The sequence below is a fragment of the Gymnoscopelus microlampas genome, assembly GCF_963454915.1.
Source record: "Gymnoscopelus microlampas genome assembly, chromosome: 22".
Taxonomy (NCBI): Eukaryota; Metazoa; Chordata; class Actinopteri; order Myctophiformes; family Myctophidae; genus Gymnoscopelus; species Gymnoscopelus microlampas.
The window spans coordinates 28453338-28475824 of NC_139959.1; the positions used below are offsets into that span (position 1 = coordinate 28453338).

Consider the following 22487-nt stretch of genomic DNA (forward strand, 5'->3'; position numbering starts at 1 on the left):
ATTTTTTTTTTTGCCAGTGTTTGGAAGCACCCTGCTACATTTGCATTGGGAGCTGGACACAGAATATCTGTCTCGGGCTGAAAGTCTTTGTCAGTTTGGTGTTAACGTTGGAATCGACATGCGTCAGCTGCAGCACCTGGAACATGTTCAATGCTAATCTGCTTCACTTTAGTTGGCTTGATGTGCTGGCATGGATCATTTGGCACTATAATGGGTTTGTAGACATGCTTTGAAGCAATTGTTTTGAAGCAATTGTGTCTTCTGCTTAAGCAGAAGACACAATTACTGATCTTCCAGTTTGTGTGTGTGCCAATTTTGCGCCCTTTTCTCCCTATGCAGTCATTACGCCAATTCCCAATTTCCCCATACACGTGTGTAGTCTTGTCACTGCTGACCCCTCTTGGTTGATATTCCAACTGGTTGGTCATAGGGATGGCATTTAAACCACATGCCTCCTCCGATGCACGTGGCATCGCCTGCCGCTTCTTTTCACCTGCCAGTGAGGAGCTTCCAGTGCAGGACGTATAGCGTGTGTGGCAAGGAACACCATATTCCTTCACAGTTCAACTCCCTGCTGACATATACCCATGACCAACCTGTTGGAGTCACTGGTGCAGCGACAAAGGTCACCCTCTCCGCCTCCAAGTCTGAGGCACCACAGAGGATTCAAACCCTGGTGTTAGGCATGTGGTGGGAAAAGTACTCAATTGCTTTACTTAAGTAAAAGTATCAATGCTGCAATGTAGAAATACTCTGTTATAAGTAAAAGTCCGGAATTAAAAATTTACTTGAGTAAAAGTAGAAAAGTATTGGCATCAAAATATACTTAAAGTACAAAAATGTTTGAAAATAGCAGATCTACAGGCTTGTGAGCTTGTAGATCGGCAATTTTCAAATAGCCTATGTACTGTATAAAATAGGGCTAAAGTGGTTAATGTATGAATGATTCATATCTGCAAAGTAACTATAATTAAAGTTTTCAAATAATTGTAGTGGATAAAAAGTACAATATTTGCCTCTGAGATGTAAAAGTACTGACAACTGGAAATACTCCAATAAAGTAAAAATACCTAAAAATTATACTTAAGTACAGTACTTGAGTAAATTCACTTTACTCCACTGGTGTTAGGGCAGGAACTTTACCCTGCGCAACCTGAGCTGCATTATTGAACCAGGGACCAGAGTCTGAATTACGCTCGACACTAAGTTGTCCTTTACTTCCTTCATTGCACCATGGTCGTTCCCCAGAGAGGCCAAAGGGTAGCACAGTGTTGTACTGTAAATGGTGGATGGACGGATGAATAGTCAAGCATTGGTATTATACTATGGCTGGGTGAACTTACTGTCTACATGATGACCGCTTGGCCTAGCAATTATTATCAGGATTGCTGGGCATGGACTCCGTTTAATCCATTAAGACCGGGAACGCATCTGTGTCATTTTAAGATTTCTTTGGCTATTCGAAAATAGCAGATATACAAGCTCATAGTGCCGCACGATTAATCGTGGAAAATTTGCGCAAATCTTTGACTATTTATTTTATGTTTTAAAGCAAGACTTTTAGGTCAAATACATATAATTTTGGGGGTTGTTGACATGGAAAAGTTGGACCACCACTGATATAGCAACATCAAATTTGATGGCCGCGGACTCCCATCTCAAAATGTTTTGTTCCAGGGACCCCCCATGAAGCAAATATGTGTTACAAATGTTCGCTTAAAAATATACATATTTTCAAATATTTGCAAAAATAAATCACGATAAAAAAAGAAGCTATTTAAAATGACATAGATGGCGTTCCCGGGTTGAATGGGTTAATGTGCTTGCAGCTGTTTTTTGTGAATCAGACAGAGACAGTAATCACTGTATGAAACACTAATGTGTGTTAGCATTAGCATGACTGCAGCAGACATGCTGGATAACATGCACTTGTTGAGAGTTTTGTGGTCTCCGTTTTGGTTCACTGGCTTGTCGACAGACACTTGTGTTTTTGTGTTTTATATTGTTTTATGTTTCTTTTATTACGTTTTTTTTTTAAATTATTTTGGTTGTTTTATGTTTCTTAGCTCATATTAGTGTATCTATTTTAGAATGTTTTGTGCAGCACTTTGGTAACCCTGTGTCTGTAAAACGTGTTACACACTGTAACGTTTCTGTTGGGGTGGAAACCTCACATGTCCAAAACTGTGTTCTTTTCACGATTCAAATTCAAAAGTAGCAGATCTACAAGCTAAAAATGTGTCGCTTCGCGCCGTGTTTTGAACTTGTGGATCTGCTACTTTTGATGCCTTTGTGTGACGTTGTAGTATGATTAAGCAAGGCGTTAATTCAGAAAAAACACAAAACGTTAGAACATGGAGATAAGAGGTTTCTGCCCGACAGTGACTATAAATAAAGTGGATTGGATGTTGCTGGTGCTATTACACATGCATGCATTCACATGGGGGTCCTGCATGGGGGAGTTACATCTCTGTCCAACTATATACAGACGCACACACGCACGCGTGCACACACACACACACACACACACACACACACACACACACACACACACACACACACACGTCCGCAGAGAAGCATACACACACACACACACAGATACTCATGCTTGCACACAAGCACACACTCAGACACACACGGGCACACACACACGGGCACACACACGCACGCACGCACACACACACACACGCACGCGCGCACACACACACACACACAGGTCGGCAAACGCGACAGGCCCCGTTGATTAGGGCTGGGCTCTGGCACATTTTTCTTATTAATGGACCGGGCTCAGGTCGGACTAAGGCTAATTGAACTTCTCTCCTTTCACTGACAATGAAAAGAGAGAAGTTCAATGAGCCCACGTTACGTTAGTCACTCATCGTCTCATCTTTGAAGCCTGAGGAGTTGGGAGTGAGATGGTGGTGTTGGTTGGTGGATGTGACTCACAGCATGCAACGTCAAATAAACCACCGGCTTCGAATGCTATCAATGCATTGAATGGGAGATTATCACGTTTTTTTTTATTTTTTTATCAGACCAGATCAATGCATTGAATGGGCGAGTAGGTGACGAGTAGGCGATACACAGACCTACCCGCGATTTGTCAGACCATTCATTGGGCGTAATCAGGAGCTACTGACCTACTTTGGAGGCGGAGCAGTCCCCACAACAATATTTACGATTCTGTGCCTATCGGTACATAACTCCAACGACGCTGAGTAGGCTCAGGCGAGCGTCGCACCGCTCAGGACGGCAACTCGGTCGCTTTAGCTCCCTCGGTGGTCCGTCGCGGGGCTCCAGCTCGCCTGAGACTGCGCGCCTCCGTCATGGTCCGAAACCAAAACAACCAAAACCAAAACCGAAACTGAACTATTTAAGTCATCTCCGTTGGTAGGTCAGTATGTCTTGATAACACCCAATGAATGGTCTGATAAATCGCGGGTACTGTAGGTAAGTAGGTCGCCTACTTCGCCCATTCAATGGTCTAATAAAAGGTGATAATGTCCCATTCAATGCATTGATAGCATCCGAATCAGGTGAATAAACAGTGAATGAGGCTCATATAAGGCTCATTATAATACAAGTAGGCAGTGGTGGAAAAAGTACTCAAATGTTTCACTTAAGTATCAATACTGCAATGTAACAATACTCTGTTACAAGTAAAAGTCAGGAATTCAAAATGTACTTGAGTAAACGTATAAAAGCATTGGCATCAAATTGTACAAAGAACTCATTATGCAGAATGTTCCGTTACAAGTTTTCAAATGTATAAAAATCTTTTGAAAATAGCAGATCTACAAGCTCACAATATGTCGCGAAATGTATATAGGGCTGAAGTGGTTAATGTATGTTTTGTAATAATAATCAAAATCTACAAAGTAACTAAAGTTTTCAAATAATTATAGTGGAGTAAAAGTACAATATTTGCCTCTGAGATGTAGTGGAGTAGAAGTAAAAGTACTGAAAATTGGAAATACTCCAGTAAAGTACAAATACCTGAAAATTGTATTTAAGTACAGTACTTAACTAAATGTACTTAGTTACTTTACACCACTGACAAGTAGGCTATGCCCTCACAGTTCAATGTTTGAAACATCATTCGTGACTTTATTCTTTATGCTTTTCTGTAATGAGTTGCTATTAATATTTGTGAGCATCGTTGTTGATGGCATTTCGGTTATTTGCTGCTGGATCACGTAACTTGGCTTTATTCTTTTGTCTACTGCATGCCATGGGCATTCTACTTACTGTACGTTCGTCTCTAATGGACAATTGCTATTCATGATATTTGTGAGCATTGTTGTTGGTGGCATTTCGGTTATTTGCTGCTAGATCACGTAACTTGGCTTCATTCTCTAGACTCCCGCGTGCGACTTTGTCTCTGTAATGAGCTGGGACTTCACTAATTAGCCTATTAATACAGTGTCTGAGCATTTTGTCTGTGGCATTTCGTCGGTGGCAGTTAATACATTTCATTAAAGTTCATGGAACAGGGTATTCTGTCTGTGTTTGGGTGAGCGTGAGTGAGTGAGCGCACATCTGACAGTTGGGCCCTGCTCGCATCAGAGAAAGCTCACATCAGAGAGAGCTGTAATTCATTTGGTGTTAGGTAGGGCTGGGGCTGATAAATTGCAGACCCATGTCGGGTTTGGGGCTGGGCTCCAACACCACACAGGCCAGGGCTGGAGTTTTGTGTCCGTGCAGGGCTCTAACGCACGCACGCACGCACACGCACACGCACACACACACACACACACACACACACACACACACACACACACACACCCCCCACCGGTTCCTATGGGACTGCTACATGTGTTCATCTTCAATGTGTTCCAGCCCACTGCTTCAGTGACCTCCACTGTAATTCACAGTTCATTATCCAATCCACTCATAAACACTTTTCACCCTTATCTATTATAGAACGTGTGTTTGCACTGCAGTGTGTGTGTGTGTGTGTGTGTGTGTGTGTGTGTGTGTGTGTGTGTGTGTGTGTGTGTGTGTGTGTGTGTGTGTGTGTGTGTGTGTGTGTGTGTGTGTGTGTGTGTGTGTGTGTTCGCGTGCACATGTGGGTGTATGTTTGCGTGCACGTGTGTCTGTGTGTGAGGGAAACAGTTAAATCTGACAACCAATATACAGTACGATGCAATACACTCTTGCAATGTGAAGCGCAGTTCACAGCAGATCACAGATCACAGGAGTCTAATAATAAACCCTCTTCATTAAGTGGTGTGGAGCCCGGTAGCTTTGGGACGTTTTTGATCCGCACTCTTGCTAAACACGAACATGACAATTGAAAAGATGAAAGGTTTGACTCTATTCATACACCCTTAGCTTCGGATCCTCCCTGGAATAGCAACATCTTGGTCGCTCTTTGATCACTATATCAGTAGTGGGCAAACATTAATAGCATTACTTCTCTGAATAATTCACACATAGTCCTCACTGCTGAGCCGGTCATTGTTGAGAAATAAACCCCGACAGGGTGATTAGACCCCGACACAAAGCGTTTTTTTATCACCCTCATAGCAGCAGACCAAATTTTGTATGCATTCTGTATATTGCTACAGAACTGTACGTAAAATAAAACCAAACAAATTTGTTAAAGGAAAAACATTGCTCTAAATGTAGAACTGTATCAAAATGGCATTCTCTCATGTTAGTGCCATGTATTAGCCTTAAATCCAGGTTATGCCTTTATTTAGTGTTTTCTATGTACATTTACAAAACTACCTCCCTCTCTCTCTCTACGTACCTCCTCTTCCTCCAAGAGCTGAGGCTCAGCGTTGCCAGATTTTGCGTGAGAAAGGAACAACCAAGTCTATGAAAACACTTTTTGATTTGAGCTAAAAAGCATTATTTTACAATTTGGCTATTCAAAAATAGCAGATATACAAAAATAGCAGATATACAAGCTCATGGCGCGGCACCGAGTGCCGTGCTATGAGCTTGTAGATCTGCTATTTTTGAAAAATCGTGAACATGTGTGCAAATCTTTGAATATATATACATACATTTGTAACTCAAATCTTTGCTTCTGGGGGTCCCTGGAACAAAATATTTTGATGGGTGTCGGCGGCCAAATACATATCATTTTGAGGGTCCTTGACATGAAAAAGTTTGTGCACCACTGATATAGAAACATACGGTTAAACCTATCCACCTGTTTCTTGGCTGTGTGTTTTCCACTTCCTGTCGGATTTAATTGGATATCATTAGTCATCTGACCGGTTTCATTGGATTTCATTGGATCAAAAGACAGGAAGTGGAACACAGTGAAAAGCCTAGGAAACAGGTGGATATGCACCGCAACCCCCAACTACCAATAATTGACAAGCAACTTTACAGAAAAACAAGCCCAACTTCGCTTAATAATGAGCAGACATGGCAACACTGATAGGGCTCCCAGCATGGCGGTCGGTTGACAGTGTCAGGTGCATATTAAGTCTTCTCTGAGTGTATCTTAATCCCAGCCGAGCCGAGCGGAACCAAGCCGGGCCTGGAAACCGCACGCAGATAAAGATCGAAGTGTGATTATGTCCAGCTTTTGCTCAATCAATTCCAACACCTCAACTTCAGCTGCCAGCCGCCAGATAACGAGGCATAGATTTGCACACACACACGTGCACACACACCTCACGTGTCGTGCATACACACCTGTCAGAGCAGGCAGAGAGAGAGAGAGAGAGAGCGGCATGCCAGCCCTAATCGCTTCAGGTACGCTGTACATGATGATGTGTAGGAGGGAGAGTTTTACCTCTTCACTCTACCAATCCTCCCCTCTCCATCCCTCCCTCTCATCCCTCACTACTACCTCTCCTCTCTATCCCTCCCTCTCATATCCCCCAATATTATCCCTCACTCCCTCTGCTCCAGTGTTGATTTTGACAGCAAATTTTGATTTTAGTCATAGTCTTTTGAATCAAATTCCATTTAGTTATATTTTAGTCACCTGAAATGTTTTAGTTTTAGTCTAATTTTGTTGACTAAATATCATAAGATTATAGTCGACTAAATCTACAGTTGATTTAGTCGACTAAAATGTATTGTGGCGGTGCCTTGATGGTCTCGTAATGGCTGATTTTGCACTTGGTTGCATGCTGAAAATAGCCGATCTACAAGCTCACAACGCGTTGCAGCGCGACGCGTTGTGAGCTTGTAGATCTGCTATTTTCAGAGCGCAACACCCGAGCGCTAACTAAACATAAAATGACTTGTTTACTGGATCTCTTCTCCACTAGTCCCTCACTAACATTTTAGAGTTTTTATTTGTTGACGAAATTGCCATATATTTAGTCATAGTTTTAGTCATCGTAACTTATTTTTTATGTAGTTTTTGTTTAGTTTTCGTCAGTGAAAAAAGGTAGTCGACGAACATTTTTCGTCATAGTTTTAGTCGACGAAATCAACACTGCCCTGCTCTCCTGTCCTCTCCATCCCTCCCTCTCCTACCCCCCCTCATCTCATCCCTCACTCCAACTTCTCTCATCCTCCCCACTCCTACCCCCCCCCTCTCATCCCTCACTCCCTCTGCTCTCCATCCCTCCCCACTCCTCCTATCCCCCCTCTCATCCCTCACTCCCTCTGCTGTGCGTCACTCACTCTCTCCTCTCCATCCCTCTCCAATCCCCCTCTCTCATCCCTCACTCCCTCTGCTCTCTCATCCCTCACTCCCTCTGCTCTCCATCCCTCCCCACTCCTCCTATCCCCCCTCTCATCCCTCACTCCCTCTGCTGTGCGTCACTCACTCACTCTCTCCTCTCCATCCCTCTCCAATCCCCCTCTCTCATCCCTCACTCCCTCTGCTCTCCATCCCTCACACCCTCTCCTCTCCATCCCTCCCCATTTTCCTCTCCGTCCCTCCCTTCTCTCATCCGTTCTTTCTGAAGTATAGGTTTGTTCACTTCCACAAATGTTTGAGCATTGTGTGTTCATGTGACCGTCTTTATGCCCCCCTCTCTCTCTCTCTCTCTCTCTCTCTCTCTCTCTCTCTCTCTCTCTCTCTCTCTCTCTCTCTCTCTCTCTCTCTCTCTCTCTCTCTCTCTCTCTCTCTCTCTCTCTCTCTCTCTCTCTCTCTCTCTCTCTCTCTCTCTCTCTCTCTCTCTCTCTCTCTCTCTCTCTCTCTCTCTCTCTCTCTCTCTCTCTCTCTCTCTCTCTCTGCAAGCAGGCAAAAACATATTCCGTCTCACTCTACCCTGCATCCATCAACACCAATCTCTATCAATATTGTACATTTGCTTTGCTGTAGGAAATACAGTGAGTAGTGTGAATAGAGACAGTTTGCCAAGTATTCTGTGAAAAAAAGGCATTTTTTTGTAGTTGTTGCCTACAGGGGACCATTAGTACCACAATACAATAATTCAATAAACAAACACTAAATGAATAAAACAACAATTGAATGACAAGCACCATCTACAGTAGCTCTTGCCTAGGACTACTGAACAGCTATAGGCCAGACTTGGGAGAACAAACTCACACCAAGGGTCTGTGTGGGTGGATTCTCTATTTCATTGGTTCAAAGGGAAAACGTGCCTCCATAGCAGAGTCCTATTTCTGGGATGGCTAAACTCTTGTGTAACTTGTACCTTTGGCAGCCGGCATATCGAAAACTAAGAGTCCTCTCAGGTGTCAAGCAAAGCCTGAGTTTAAAAGGTGTGTAGGAGGGGAGAGAGAGAGAGAGAGAGAGAGAGAGAGAGAGAGAGAGAGAGAGAGAGAGAGAGAGAGAGAGAGAGAGAGAGAGAGACACACACACACACACACACACACAGAATTTTGTACCTGTCTGACTGTCAAAACGTGCCTAACCAATTTGTAGACCAATGATCTACAATTTGAAAGATGACAGAGAAGTATGAAGCGTAGGCTATACTTAATTCCAGTAATTCTAATTAGAGCAGCAGATTGTTTTCTAAGATTGTTGAAATGTTATGTTAGTTAATCAAAGGTACTGTAGATAAACTTACATATGATGATGAAGTAGGCAGCAATATATTTTCTGTTACAGTATATTTCACAGTCAAGTAGCTTTTCTCTCAGCACTCGAAAATGAACGGAGGAGATGGCGTAAAATCAATGAACTTTAATCATTTAAAAACCTAGTCTTCATCAGGGCAAGTATGATACTGACAAACAAACACGGGTCCATAAATAGTGACTGAACACATTAATCAGTCACAATTAGTATGCCCAACACACGTGTGTGTGTGTGTGTGTGTGTGCCTGAGCATCACACTGATCGGAACATGAGAATAACGCAGGAACAAGCAATCAACTAACATATTAGGGATCGCGCATAAAAATAAAGAAAATATGGTCTAAAAGTTAAAAAAAAGAAAGAAAGGAAAGGGACCAAAAACATGTAAATAATATAACTGCAAAAAGGAAACCGCCTTAAGAAAACACATCAAGTCGATATCCTCATTTACACCAGAGGGACTGAGAGCAATAGGGAGTGGATCCAAGAGTTTCCGTTGATTTAATTTCATAAGCAGATCTCCACCTCTGGTGAAGGGTTTGACGTGTTCAATACCTATAATACGTAAAAGAGTGTCATTGCTCTTGTGAACATATCCTTAAAATGCCTGGCTAGGGTCATCTAGATTGTTGGCACGGATGGCATATTTCTGCTCTGCAAGGCAATCCCTAAGACGGCGTTAAGTTCTCGCCACATAGAAAACATCAGGGCAAGGGCAGATAAGTCGGTATGACAACGGTGGTATTATAATTCCTGAAATCGTTGTCCTTGTACATTTTGTGGTTTTTTTAAGTCAAAGTCAAAGTTTAACATTAGAACAATGTGGGCAGTTCATGCATTTAAATGAACCGATTGGCCTTCTAAGCCAAGTTTCCTTTTCACAGTGGGAGCTCTTTTAAAAGAAATAAAAGGAAGCTTTGGGAACACTCGTCGGAGGGTAGGATCACTATCAATGATGCCCCAGTTAGTTTTAATAATACGGCTGATATGGTTAGAAGCAGTGCTATATTGCGTCAAAAATAAGGTATTTTTGATAGCGACCCTTGATAATGATCCTACCCTGCGACGAGTCTTCCCAGAGCCTCCCTTTATTTGATTGAATAGACATGACTAAAGTACATTTATTTTACTCACTCTCCTACGTTCATTTTTGAGTGCTCGTATATTTTCTTCTTTTTCAAGTCATGATCCACGTTGATCCTAGAAGCACTAATCTACGATTAACTTTAATTTAACTCTTTTTATCTCCTTTGAGCACCTGGTCTATCTCTTTCTCTAGCTTTTTTTCTCCCTCAAGTAGCGCTCATGAATCTCAATACGTTTGGAGACGCCAGTGTTAGATGTACTCTCCTAGAGATTCACACTCATGTCATCATGGCTCATGCACTAAAATGAAGACCAGTTTTCGTTTGCTCCTATGATAGTTAGGCAATTGTTCTGCATGTTCCCACGATTTTTTAAAGTCCCTGTCCCCTGGTGTGGTTTAAACCCGCAGAAAAATCATAATTTTTCTGTTCAATAAAATGTACAAGTAATTTTCTCCCCCCTAAAAGGAGATATATTGTATCTCTTTCTCTGCTATACATTTGCCCTCATTAATATTCCTTAATCTATGGCAGGGACGGACTGGGAACAGAAAGTGGCCCGGGCATTTTGTGAAATTTGGCGCGATTTTTTTAAATTAATTTATTCATGAATTCTTATTTTTGCCCTCGAAATATTATGTCAGGTGTCTTTGCGCACTCATGCACGTGCAGACGCACACACACACACACACACACACACACACACACACACACACACACACACACACACACACACACACACACACACACACACACACACACACACACACACACACACGTGCCAGTGTGACTGACGGCCGCCATGGTTTAAAATGAAAAATAATCATGAACGCTACGGTAAGCAGAACTTCAAAAGAGGTCTCATCGCTCTGTCTCTTTGTAGTTCACTTTAATGCTCACGTGATTCGCTGGTAAATATGGTCATGGTGTCTTTCATTCTGTTTATGGATTGCACTTTTAGTAAACATACATAACAATACAGCCTGATAATAATATACATCTTATTTATATAAAATATTTGCAAACCTGTGCTACAGGCTTTAAAAACATGGCATAAAACAGCAAAGGCAACCAAACAATTACATGGGACCCTACTAGGCTAAAGGGTCAAATTAAAAACTAGGTAATATCAGGGTATAGAAGGAAAACAAAGGCCCAAGAATACTTGAGAAAACGCGTTGTTAAAAAGGTAGGCCTGATGGCCTGGATCTGGGCTGGTATGTACCTGCTATACCTGCCTGGGTAACTGCGGGTTGCTGCTACAGTCACAGGTTGACTTGTCGGTTTATATCACTATTAGAGCCCAGCACAGGCCGAAAATGTGGACCCTAGCCCGGCCCCTGCCCATAGAATTCAACCAAGCCCGATAGGTGCCGCAATTTTACAGCTCAAACCCGGCCCGAAGCCTGACACCTTTACATTTATTTATTATTATTTCTTAATTATGTTCGTGCATATGCTTTCAGTGGTGCGCGGAGCAGCTGCACTCTCAGCTGCGCTCAGATAAAAACAAACCCACAATCGACACGTCGCCCTAAATGAGACGTGCCTGATGATTTACTGTTGTATACAAGGACCTGTACATTTTCTGCACTGCGCTAAACCAACTGGCTCGTTTCTAGTAGTGATTAAATCAAACTGCTTCCAAGCTGCGGATTTTCCTGCAGTATGTGTGACTGCTTGGAGCTCCCTGTTATCCAACTTTTCGTTTATCTTCTGGCTGTGTGGTGTTGTTGTCACGTGACTACTACGAAGCAGCGTGCATCAGGCAGCAGCTGTAGGCTAGGAGGCTAGCTATAGCGCACATGCTGAGACATGCCCACAATGGTCTAGGCCAGGGTGAAACTGCACAAAAATGTGTACCTTATTAATATAATGGGGTCTGTGAGTCCGAGCCTGGCCCTGGGCCCGATGGTCAAATTTCCCCGCTTTCCTAGGGAGAGCGGGGAACATAGGACCTAACCTAAACTAACCCTAACCCTAACCTTAGTGGGGGAACATAGAACCCGGGGAACATAGGGATGACCCCCAGAAATGGCCTGAGCTGGGCCCTGGTCGGGTCTTGACAGGCCTGCAGGGCTCTAATCACTATTAGCTGCAGCAAACGTGTGTAATTTCTTTTGCACTTTGCACTTTTATTTATTTTCTCTCAACTTCTGTGCACCCCCTTTGCGCTTTTTTGTCGCCATATCCATCTTTGTAATGATCTAGTTGGTTAAATGAATACCTGGATATCGCAACCGTGACGCGCTATGGGGAATTTCTGCCGGAGGTGTATGGAGGTTTTCCCTTTCTAGCGATTGGGTGTGTCTAGAGATTTCAGAGGTGCTTGTACCTGGAAGTTACCTTGTGTCTTATCCAAACTACCAGAGAAACGGCGAAACGGCGGCTGTTCGGCTGTAGTATGCATTGGGCTTTAGCCTGAACTTACTGTGACTGTAATGACGCAGACACTCACAGGAAGTGCTATGGAAATGATAATGTATTTCTTCTTTCATTTTGATGAAAATTTGTTTCTAACGGCCATAGCTCTAGAACGGAGGATTCCGACGGACAATTTGTTTTCTCCCTATACTACCAGACCCCCGTGCGTGCGTGTAATGAGCCGATCTCCCTGAGGACACAGAGAATATTCCATGATTTTTCAAAGTTACAGTAAAATCGCCGTTTTCCCTGGCAAGGGGACCGGAGACGGATGAATTTATTCATTCATTCCTGGCAGTGAATGAGTTAAGGGTCAACAGTAAATAATATTCCGTTTGAACTACAAGCACAACATAATTCAATGCCAGTGTTGTCGCTAACAATGCATGGCTGACGCAGAAATCTGTGGCTCCAATATTTAGCCACACACACTAGATCTTCCGCTGGTCAAGCTGATGTTATGCAAAGTGACACTCGGTTTAGCCTGGAGCAACGCAGAGCAAATAACAAACCAACAGCAGCAGAGAGGGTCTCTGAACGCTGAAGCGAAATAATCATCCAGACTCCTATTATACTGTTCCTCGCAAAGGGGATACGCAGCTTACGCCCCAATGGCTTTGAAACGCTTTGACATTTGGTAGCCCTTCTACTTCAGATAACAGAATTAGAGAACCTTTCTGCACGCTTAATGAAGTGGCTGCACTGTGCGTGAAACAGATTAACGTTTGCTCCATATGTGCGCCTCTGAAAGAGTACAGTATTTGGCCCCTAAAAGTGGAACTGTTGGGCATGTGTCAGGCAGAATTCACAGAAACCTTGTATCTCCATAATTCGCCATTCAACATTCATGTTGTTTCATTAATGAATGCCCTACTTTATACTATGTCGTATGACAGTGTCACGCAAAAGCTTGATCTGCTATTTTCACTTCTTTTTTTTGCCCAAAATAGGTACACCAGCTACGTTGAAAGTGGTGAAGTCTGTCTGTGGGTATTATACATATCTATAGAAACAATAAAAAAGGGCACATCCACTGGACGGCAGGTGCAGGACGAACAGTGGATATAAGCAAGGGATAATGCATGGGGAGGTAGTCATTATTGAAATTTAAAGCCCTTCAGGGCGATTAACCACCTTGGCTTCAAATTTCAATAATGACTACCTCCCCATGCATTATCCCGCTTATTACACGGCTACTTAATAAATACATAAATACATTTACCCAAAAGTAACAACAAAACGAAGTATTTCCTTGCTTACGGCAATGAAAGTATTCCATAAGTATTGGGCTGGGCGGACAAGTTCGTCTCGCAAAAACAAATGACGAAATGGAAAAAAACTCGCCCCAAAACACACTCGCCCCGCATTCTATTTACTGCCGATTTGCCTGTAATACCGCCGGATTTGCCCCGGGGCGACTGTGTTTTGGGGCGAGCGTTTTGGTATTCCCCCGTTGCTGTGCCACGATAAACAAGGAAGTGCAGTGGATCAAATAGAATCACTTTTCGGTCATTGCATCGTCTATTTCTCACTTCAAATGTTTTCAAAAACATTGTTGAGAGCAACGTTTAGTTGTAAATGACATTGTTTGTTTGTTTACATGGCTGTCATGTTAGATAAAGCATAAAACCAAGCAACGCAGGTTGGCACAAGCAGGTGCTCTGAGTCTCTTATTACACAGTTTCCTCGTCAGTCTCACCGGTCATTATCATCGGTCATTATCCAGAAATAATGACCGATGACTGACCAATCAGAATCGAGCATTCAACCAAGCCGTGTAATAAGAAATAATAAAGTCTGCACACTGTAAATTTAAAAGACACTCCCAGTCAAGGCTTTATTAACGTTTTGACACAAAGGTCTTCTTCTGAATGAGAGCTGGGAGCTTCTTTTAAATTTACAGTGTGTGGACTTTATTATTTCTATTATAAAAATAATATCGAAAAATATCGAAACAATGAAAAGTCTTGACTTAGTAATGAAGAACTAAATAATAACTATAGTATATTGGATCCAATAGAGCACAGGTTCTTTTTTTCCATTTCCTGAAAAGTAACAGACATACAAGGTTTCCACACGACAGCGACAATATACATTTTCAGTCAAGACCGCAAAGTCTTCATCCCAAAGACTCAAGCTGAAACTGACGCAAAACCACAGCTTTCTGATCCCTCATCACAAGCATGTTCAGCGCACGTTAACCAAGGTTGCACGTGGCACTATATATGTGCACAGACACACAGAAACACACTCTTCATATCCATTAAGCCTAATCCAGCGTACTTCCCAGCTCTCTCCCTGCACACTTATCCAACCCTCTCCCACATTCTACTCATTTGAATCCACTTTGTTCTCTTTTTTTCTCCGCTCCACCCCTGCTCACCTCTCTCTCCTCGGTGGGAGTACTGTGGGGCTTTTCCTTCGCCTCCCAGCTGTTGCGTCGGGCGCGCCGCGGGGCGCCCGGGCGCGGCATCAGGACGGTCGGGCAGCAGGTCGTCGGGTTGTTGCGGTCGATGGTGTGGTTGTTGTCAGCGGTGGCGGTGGCGGCAGCAGCAGCGGCGGCGGCGTCTTGGGAAACAACGGTCAGTTGGCGCAGGAGGACATTGAGGAGCAGCTTCAGGGAGAGCGGCAAGACCATGGTCCTCAGCAGCAGCCTCGCCACCGCCTCGGGGTTTCAGGGTCGAGCCCGGGGGGGCCCCTCTGGCAGCCCTATACTGCGGCCCTCTCTCCTGCTACACACTGACCCGCGCCGGCACTTCACCGATGGGCATCGCCGCGAAGGCCGATGATGACTGTGATGATTACGAGGTCAGGGTGAAGAAGAAGGGGCAGCCCCGGGGGGCGGTGCCAGACGCCAGAGAAGACACATAGCCTGGAGTGATGTCAGACGTCACGAGGGAACGGGCTCAAGTCACACGGGTTCCTCGTGTAAAGACCATCGTCCTCCTCCTCGTACGTCTCACCCTTCCTCTTGGAGCTCGCTTGCCTTCTTCAACAGCTGACTCCTATTGCAGCCTGCGTCTCCATGCCACCGAGTTTCAGAGCGATATCATCACCATGCGTTCTGCCTCCCTCTCATGTGGTGCCTTCATTCCACCACTGGCACGGAACACAATCCCACGTTATACAGACGGAAACGTCTCTATCTCTCTGACACACACACACACTTTTGTTCACCCCCCTCCCGCCCCCCAAGCTCTCAATACGTTCCTCAGAGTGTTCCCCCTCGTGCTGACGGCTGCCTACGCTGCTGCTAACTGGTGAAGCGCCACAGGGTTTGAAGACGACAGAGCAGGAGAGGAGAGTATAGACGGACTGACTGCCGCAACAGGAGAGCTGGCTTCTGTTACTTGTGGGAAGCACTCCACTGGCTGTATTACTACTACGGTACTACTGCTGCCACTCCAAGAGTGGTTGGTAGAGGGGGAGAGAGAGAGAGAGAGAGAGAGAGAGAGAGAGAGAGAGAGAGAGAGAGAGAGGGAGAGAGTCAAGACAAAGATATGTATGAGAGAGCTATATGCATGAGAGGAGATGGGGTGTTGAGTGTAATCAGAGAGAGAGAGAGAGAGAGAGAGAGAGAGAGAGAGAGAGAGAGAGAGAGAGAGAGAGAGAGAGAGAGAGAGAGAGAGAGAGAGAGAGAAATAGATACAGGCAGATTGGGGTTGGGAGGGGCACAATACTTCAGAGGTGCTACTGCCTGAGTGAGAGACTGCTGCAGCATAACCAGACTTAAACTTTATACACAAAATAAGACATGTGTGTATACATATAATACATATACATAGATATGTTCACCGAGGGAGACACACTGACACACATATGCTGAATTTTAGGACACACTCACACACACACACGCACGCCCACTCATCCAAACAGCACATCTGTCAGAGGATAAATGAAGGTTTTTTACATAGTGGTTTATTGGGGCAGAAAAGGTACTGGTAGGCAGACATATTAATGCACTACTCTTCTGCCTTGTCAAGCAGGATGTAGAGTAGACTATCTCCCAGCACACACACACACACACACACACACACACACACACACACACACACACACACACACACACACACACACACACACACACACACACACACACACACACACACACACACACACACGTAGACAGAGTGATTTGACAGGATCATGCCCGTCTGGGTGGAAACGAGCATGGATTTGTACGTGAACAGTGGGTGTGTGACTGTGTGTGTGTGTGTGTGTGTGTGTGTGTGTGTGTGTGTGTGTGTGTGTGTGTGTGTGTGTGTGTGTGTGTGTGTGTGTGTGTGTGTGTGTGTGTGTGTGTGTGTGTGTGTGTGTGTGTGTGTGTGTGTGTGTGTGTGTGTGTGTGTGTCTGTGCGCGTGCGTGTGTGTAGATTTGGCTCAGCCAATACAGAATAGGCTAAATCCCCTCTCACCTTTTGCTGCGGTTGCCTCTCTCTCTCTCTCTCACACACACACACACACACACACACACACACACACACACACACACACACACACACACAGGATTTTGTATTATGTCCTTTCTATGGTGGCCATTAGTCCTGCAACTAGCACTTAGCGCCTAGGTAACAGAACGGGCAGAAATAATGATGCCTGGGAACATTTGCAAATTCATTTTATATGTCAAAAGAGTGACATACTAGCGTCGTGTCCAGGAGCTGTACCTGTACAAAAACAGGAGATAGGCTCCTGACCTATGGGCCACATGGCTCAGTAAGCCTTACCTACATTATAGGTGTAGATTTTCTAAAATATAGAAAGACATTTTTTTTTTTTTTAGCAGATCTGTGTCACAAGGTGACGTGTTGTGAGCTAGTAGATTGGCTTTTTCGCTACTTTTGTGCAACACTGTCAAAGTGATTTATGAAAAAATTAAACCCACCAATTAATATTACTATTTAGGGAAATCCCCCCAAAAAACAAACAAACATGGAAACTGTGCATCCTCTGCAGACTCGTGGACAGACAAATGCAGACATTCATGACTTTTAGGTTCTCGGAAACCGTTGGTCCCACTGCACATTTGTCACTGGTCATTTGGGACATACACGCCAAATTGATGAATTAATAGTTAACACTCTTAGTCAGGTTGAGACGTATTCATTATCCTCGTGTTATTTTTCACAAAGTGCTGTACACATCAACTACTGTACTGTAACATACCCCGGTCACTAATATTCACCAGGTTATCAACAGATTTAATTTGTGGCTGGGTAGTGTCCAATCCATCTCTTATTGGTTGTATAGCTGCATCACTGTCAAATTCCTGTTCATTTATTGCACAACATATTGCAATATTTATGTCATTCTACATTCTGTAGGAGTCTCAGTTGCCAACCAATCCCTCGGATATGTAAACAACACCACCACACAGGCCAAGAACTGCAGTGAATCAGACACGTATTTGTAAACAGTACGTGACCAATTCCTTTGGGAAGCCAATTTTTGATCAACACTTGAATTGTTCCCAAGAGATCGTGTCGCTATCATTGTTGGTTTTGCACCGATGAATATACTGTATTGTTATTTTTTCCCCCTCTTGCTGTTTCTTTCTAAGTTCGCTGACAGCAGGGGAGTTTGACGAGTATTACTGTAACTGACTGACAGCCTATCACACCTTACCCCTGCCCTACTGTCTCTCTTTGTGTGTGGGTTTGTGTGAGCTACGACTGTCTGTCTGTCCGAGCGACCGTCCGTCCGTCCGTCTGTACGACTGAACGACCGTGTCTGGTCGTTTTTGGGGCAGCTGTAGCCTAATGGTTAGAGTGCCGCACACTTGTTGCCGGAAGATTCCCGGGTTCGACTCCCTGGACCGACTGGAAAAATCTGGTGGTGGGGAAGTGAATGGCGACCACTCACCCCTCCCCCCAACACAGCTGAAGTGCTCTGGAGCAAGGCACTGAACCCCCCCCAACTGCTCAAGTGGAGCTGCTCAGTGGCCAACAGTATGGCTGTGGTTGTTCTGGTCAGCTCCCTGGTTGTAATGTGTGTGTTTATATGTGCAGGGTGTTGCTGGAAATGAGGACTCGTGCTCAGCTACTACGCTGGGTAAATAAAAGGAGAAAAAAAACCTGACTGACTGACCTCCTTACTCCTTACTCCCTGTAAGTGGTGTAAAGTAACTAAGTACATTTACTCAAGTACTGTACTTAAGTGCAATTTTTATAGGTACTTTTACTTTACTGGAGTATTTCTAATTGTCTGTACTTTTGCTTCTACTCCACTACATCTCAGAGGCAAATATTGTACTTTTACTCCACTACAATCATTTTCTTTACAGATACAAATTATTATATTATAAAAACATACATTAACCACTTCAGCCCTATTTTATACCTAGGCTATTTGAAAATAGTCGATCCACAAGCTCACAACACGTCGCAATGCGGCGCGTTGTGAGCTTATAGATCTGCTATTTTCAAACATTTTAGTACTTTTACTTTTGGTACATTTTGATACCAATACTTTTGTACTTTTATCTTTAGTACATTTCGAATTCCAGACTTTTACTTGTAACAGAGTACTTCTACATTGCAGTATTGATACTTTTACTTAAGTAAAACATTTGAGTACTTTTCCCACCACTGCTCCCTGTCTTACAATCTCTCAATCTGTCTCGCGTTCTGAATGGCTGGCAATCTGGCCTATGCTGACATGGTTAGTGACTATAGCTGACTGGTTTTCTGCAGCCACTAGGTTCTGCTTCATTGCTGGCTATACTGACTGGTTTCCCGGAGGGATGAATATGGGCTCCAGGCAGGCAGGCTCACCCAACTGTCCCACAGTTTGACTGCCTGGTTGCAGCATGCCCTCTGTCAGTAGAGCTCATGACTCCCGGGGTAAATAAGGCACTGTGTTTTCTGGGCCACACACGCACGCACGCACACGCACGCACGCCAACTCATGCCACGTGACAACCTCGTGCCTCTCCACCTCTCAGAGTATAATGTCTCTCTTTCTGTCTCTCTCTGTCTCTCTCTGTCTCTCTCTGTCTCGCGCCTCTGTCTCTGTGTCTCTCTCTCTCTCTCTCACACTCCCTTTCCACACACACACACACACACACACACACACACACACACACACACACACACACACACACACACACACACACACACACACACACACACACACACACACACACACACACACACACACACACACACACTCACGTATGCGCACACGCACACACACACACACACACACACACACACACACACACACACACACACACACACACACACACACACACACACACACACACACACACACACACACAGCTCAGTCAGTATTAAGAAAGGAAGAGAAGGAATAGAAGGAGAGAGGAAGACAGGAGGAGAAAGAGTTTTTTTAAATCGTGAAAATGTGTGCAAACCTTTGAATATATATATTTTTTTTAAATTAACATTTGTGACTCAAATCTTTGCTTCTGGGGGTCCCTGGAACAAAATATTTTGAGATGGGGGTCCGCGGCCAAATACATATCCTTTTGGGGGTCCTTGACATGAAAAAGTTTGAGAACCACTGGCTTATAGTGGTTAGGGCGCATACCACATATAGTCTCCAATGCAGCCTAACTGCAAGTCGCTGGGTTCGATTCCCAAGCCACGACAACCTTTGCTGTGTGTCACCCCCTGTCTTTCTCTCTCTCTCACTGTTTCCTGTCACTCTTTATGTCACTGTACTATCCAATAAACCCAGAAAAGCCCCAAAACATCTTTAAAGAAGAGAAGATGGAAGGAGAGGAGAGGGAAAATAATAGAGGGGATAAAGGAGGGAGGAGGGACAGGGAGGGGATTGGGAAGAAGGAGAGGAGAACTGAGGACAACGGATGAGAGGAAGAGGAAGGTGATGAGGAGGAGAGGAGAGGATAATGGAAGAGACGATAAGAAAGGAGATGAAGAGAGAGAGAGAGAGAGAGAGAGGAGAGAGAGAGAGAGAGAGAGAGAGAGAGAGAGAGAGAGAGAGATGATGGGGGTGGGGGTGTGTGGGGGGGGGGGCACAAATCCTGGCTCACATTCTGGGGGTCTGGGTTGCCTGGATACAGAGAGGAGAGTTACTCACTAAAATTAAACCTGTAGAGACTGAGAGACAGATTGGGGAGAGAGACCCTTGTTGCCCACTTGCATGTAAAAGCTGTTAATATACTGGCATTGTTTCCATATTGTCTTTTTACTGTATGGGAGACAGTGGTGGAAAAAGTAGTCGCATCTTTTACTTAAGTAAAAGTATCAATACTGCAGTGTAGAAATACTCTGTTACAAGTAAAAGTCCGGTAATCAAAATGTATTGGCATCAAAATGTACTTAAAGGTAGGGTAAGTGATTTGCAATTATTCAAATAATTGCAAAATGGGTCTATGTTCTGATAGTGCTTGTTACTATAGAGTGTCCTGTCCATATAAGGAGTCTCTATGTCTCTCCAGCTCTTTATAAAACAGAAAATGCATTTTCGTTTTCAGTTTCGCGACGCATTGTGAGCTTGTAGATCTGCTATTTTCAAATGGACTAAATGTATACAGGGTTGAAGTGGTTAATGTACTGTATGTTTTGTGATAATAATCTAAATCTTCAAAGTAACTAAAGCTGTCAAATAATTGTAGTGGAGTAAAAGTATATTTGCCTCTGAGAAGTAGTGGAGTAGAAGTAAAAGTATAAAAAATGGGAAATACTCCAGTAAAGTAAAACAATCCTAAAAAGTGTACTTAAGTGCAGTACTTGAGTCAATGTACTTAGTTACTTTACACCACTGATGGGAGAAGGAGCCAATGTCGATCGGCGTTTTATCTAGTTCTGTCAATCTCCCCACTCTCGACCTTGAATCATTTATGTAACTCTCATGTCACTTTGTTCTATGAACAAAACTGATTCATAGTAAACATTGGCCTTGTATTGCTAAGCAGCTACTTCTGCCGTATAATCAGGTTTATGGAAATGTGATAATAATGCTAATAATGCTGCTGCAATGTCTGAGAAACCAGAACAAAACTCTTTCACTCTTATGTACCTGTGCACACAAGCTGTAACAGCAAAGAAACCCTGAACCTTGACAGTCGGCTCAGCATAAACTAATAAATAATCCCTGTGTCGACTGTGACTGATCAGACAGACGGGCACAAGGGGTAACGGTGCGCGTGCGTGCGCACACACACACACACACACACACACACACACACACACACACACCACACACACACACACACACACACACACACACACACACACACACACACACACACACACAGAGAGAGAGAGAGAGAGAGAGAGAGAGAGAGCAAAGGACCAGCAAATCAGATGATGAAAGTCACTACTTCACTAATGAAGCATTGCATGATGCCACAGCATGTTAAAGTGAACCATACTGATGGGAGTTCTCTCTCTCCCTCTCTCTCAATTCAATTTCAATCTAATGGGGCTCTCTCAGATGAAGGGGTCAGCTAGTGCCCCCTTCTGGCCATGTGATAAAAACACAGTGTGAGGTGTGTTGGTAAATGAGGGGGAAACTAGTGGAACTTCATTGTTTGTTTCATCTCTCTGCCTTGGCCATTCTGCCTTTATCTACAAGCTGTCTTTCTTATATGGCATCTCATTCTGTTCTCTCACTTTCTGTGATATCTACCAGGAGCATTTTGTAAGGCATATAGATAGATAGATAGATAGATAGATAGATAGATAGATAGATAGATAGATAGATAGATAGATAGATAATTTTATTGTGCCCAACCCTCATGGGTTTATAAGACACCATTTTACGCTTATAACATGTTTTACTAAATATTCACGTAATACATTCAATTACATCTCAGTGTTCTGTCTTCTCTCCAAAGCTTGACAAATAAAATCTGCCAAAACAAAAGCATATCTCAAAATTTTCATAATCATCTAACTCAAGGAAATTTCCACAAATAGAAGCCATCTTAACACATCGGGTGCCAAACACGGTCTGAACCGTGTTTTTACATAGTGGCGGTTCCGAAGCTTCGGTGCCGAACACGGTCTGAACCG

The 22487-nt window shown here is 43.8% G+C and overlaps 1 protein-coding gene across 1 annotated transcript in view; it reads right to left on the reverse strand.

The window, feature by feature from the left end:
• kcnh2b (potassium voltage-gated channel, subfamily H (eag-related), member 2b) overlaps positions 1-22487 on the reverse strand; it is a 314750-nt gene that overhangs the window by 36676 nt on the left and 255587 nt on the right. The window lies entirely within an intron of this gene.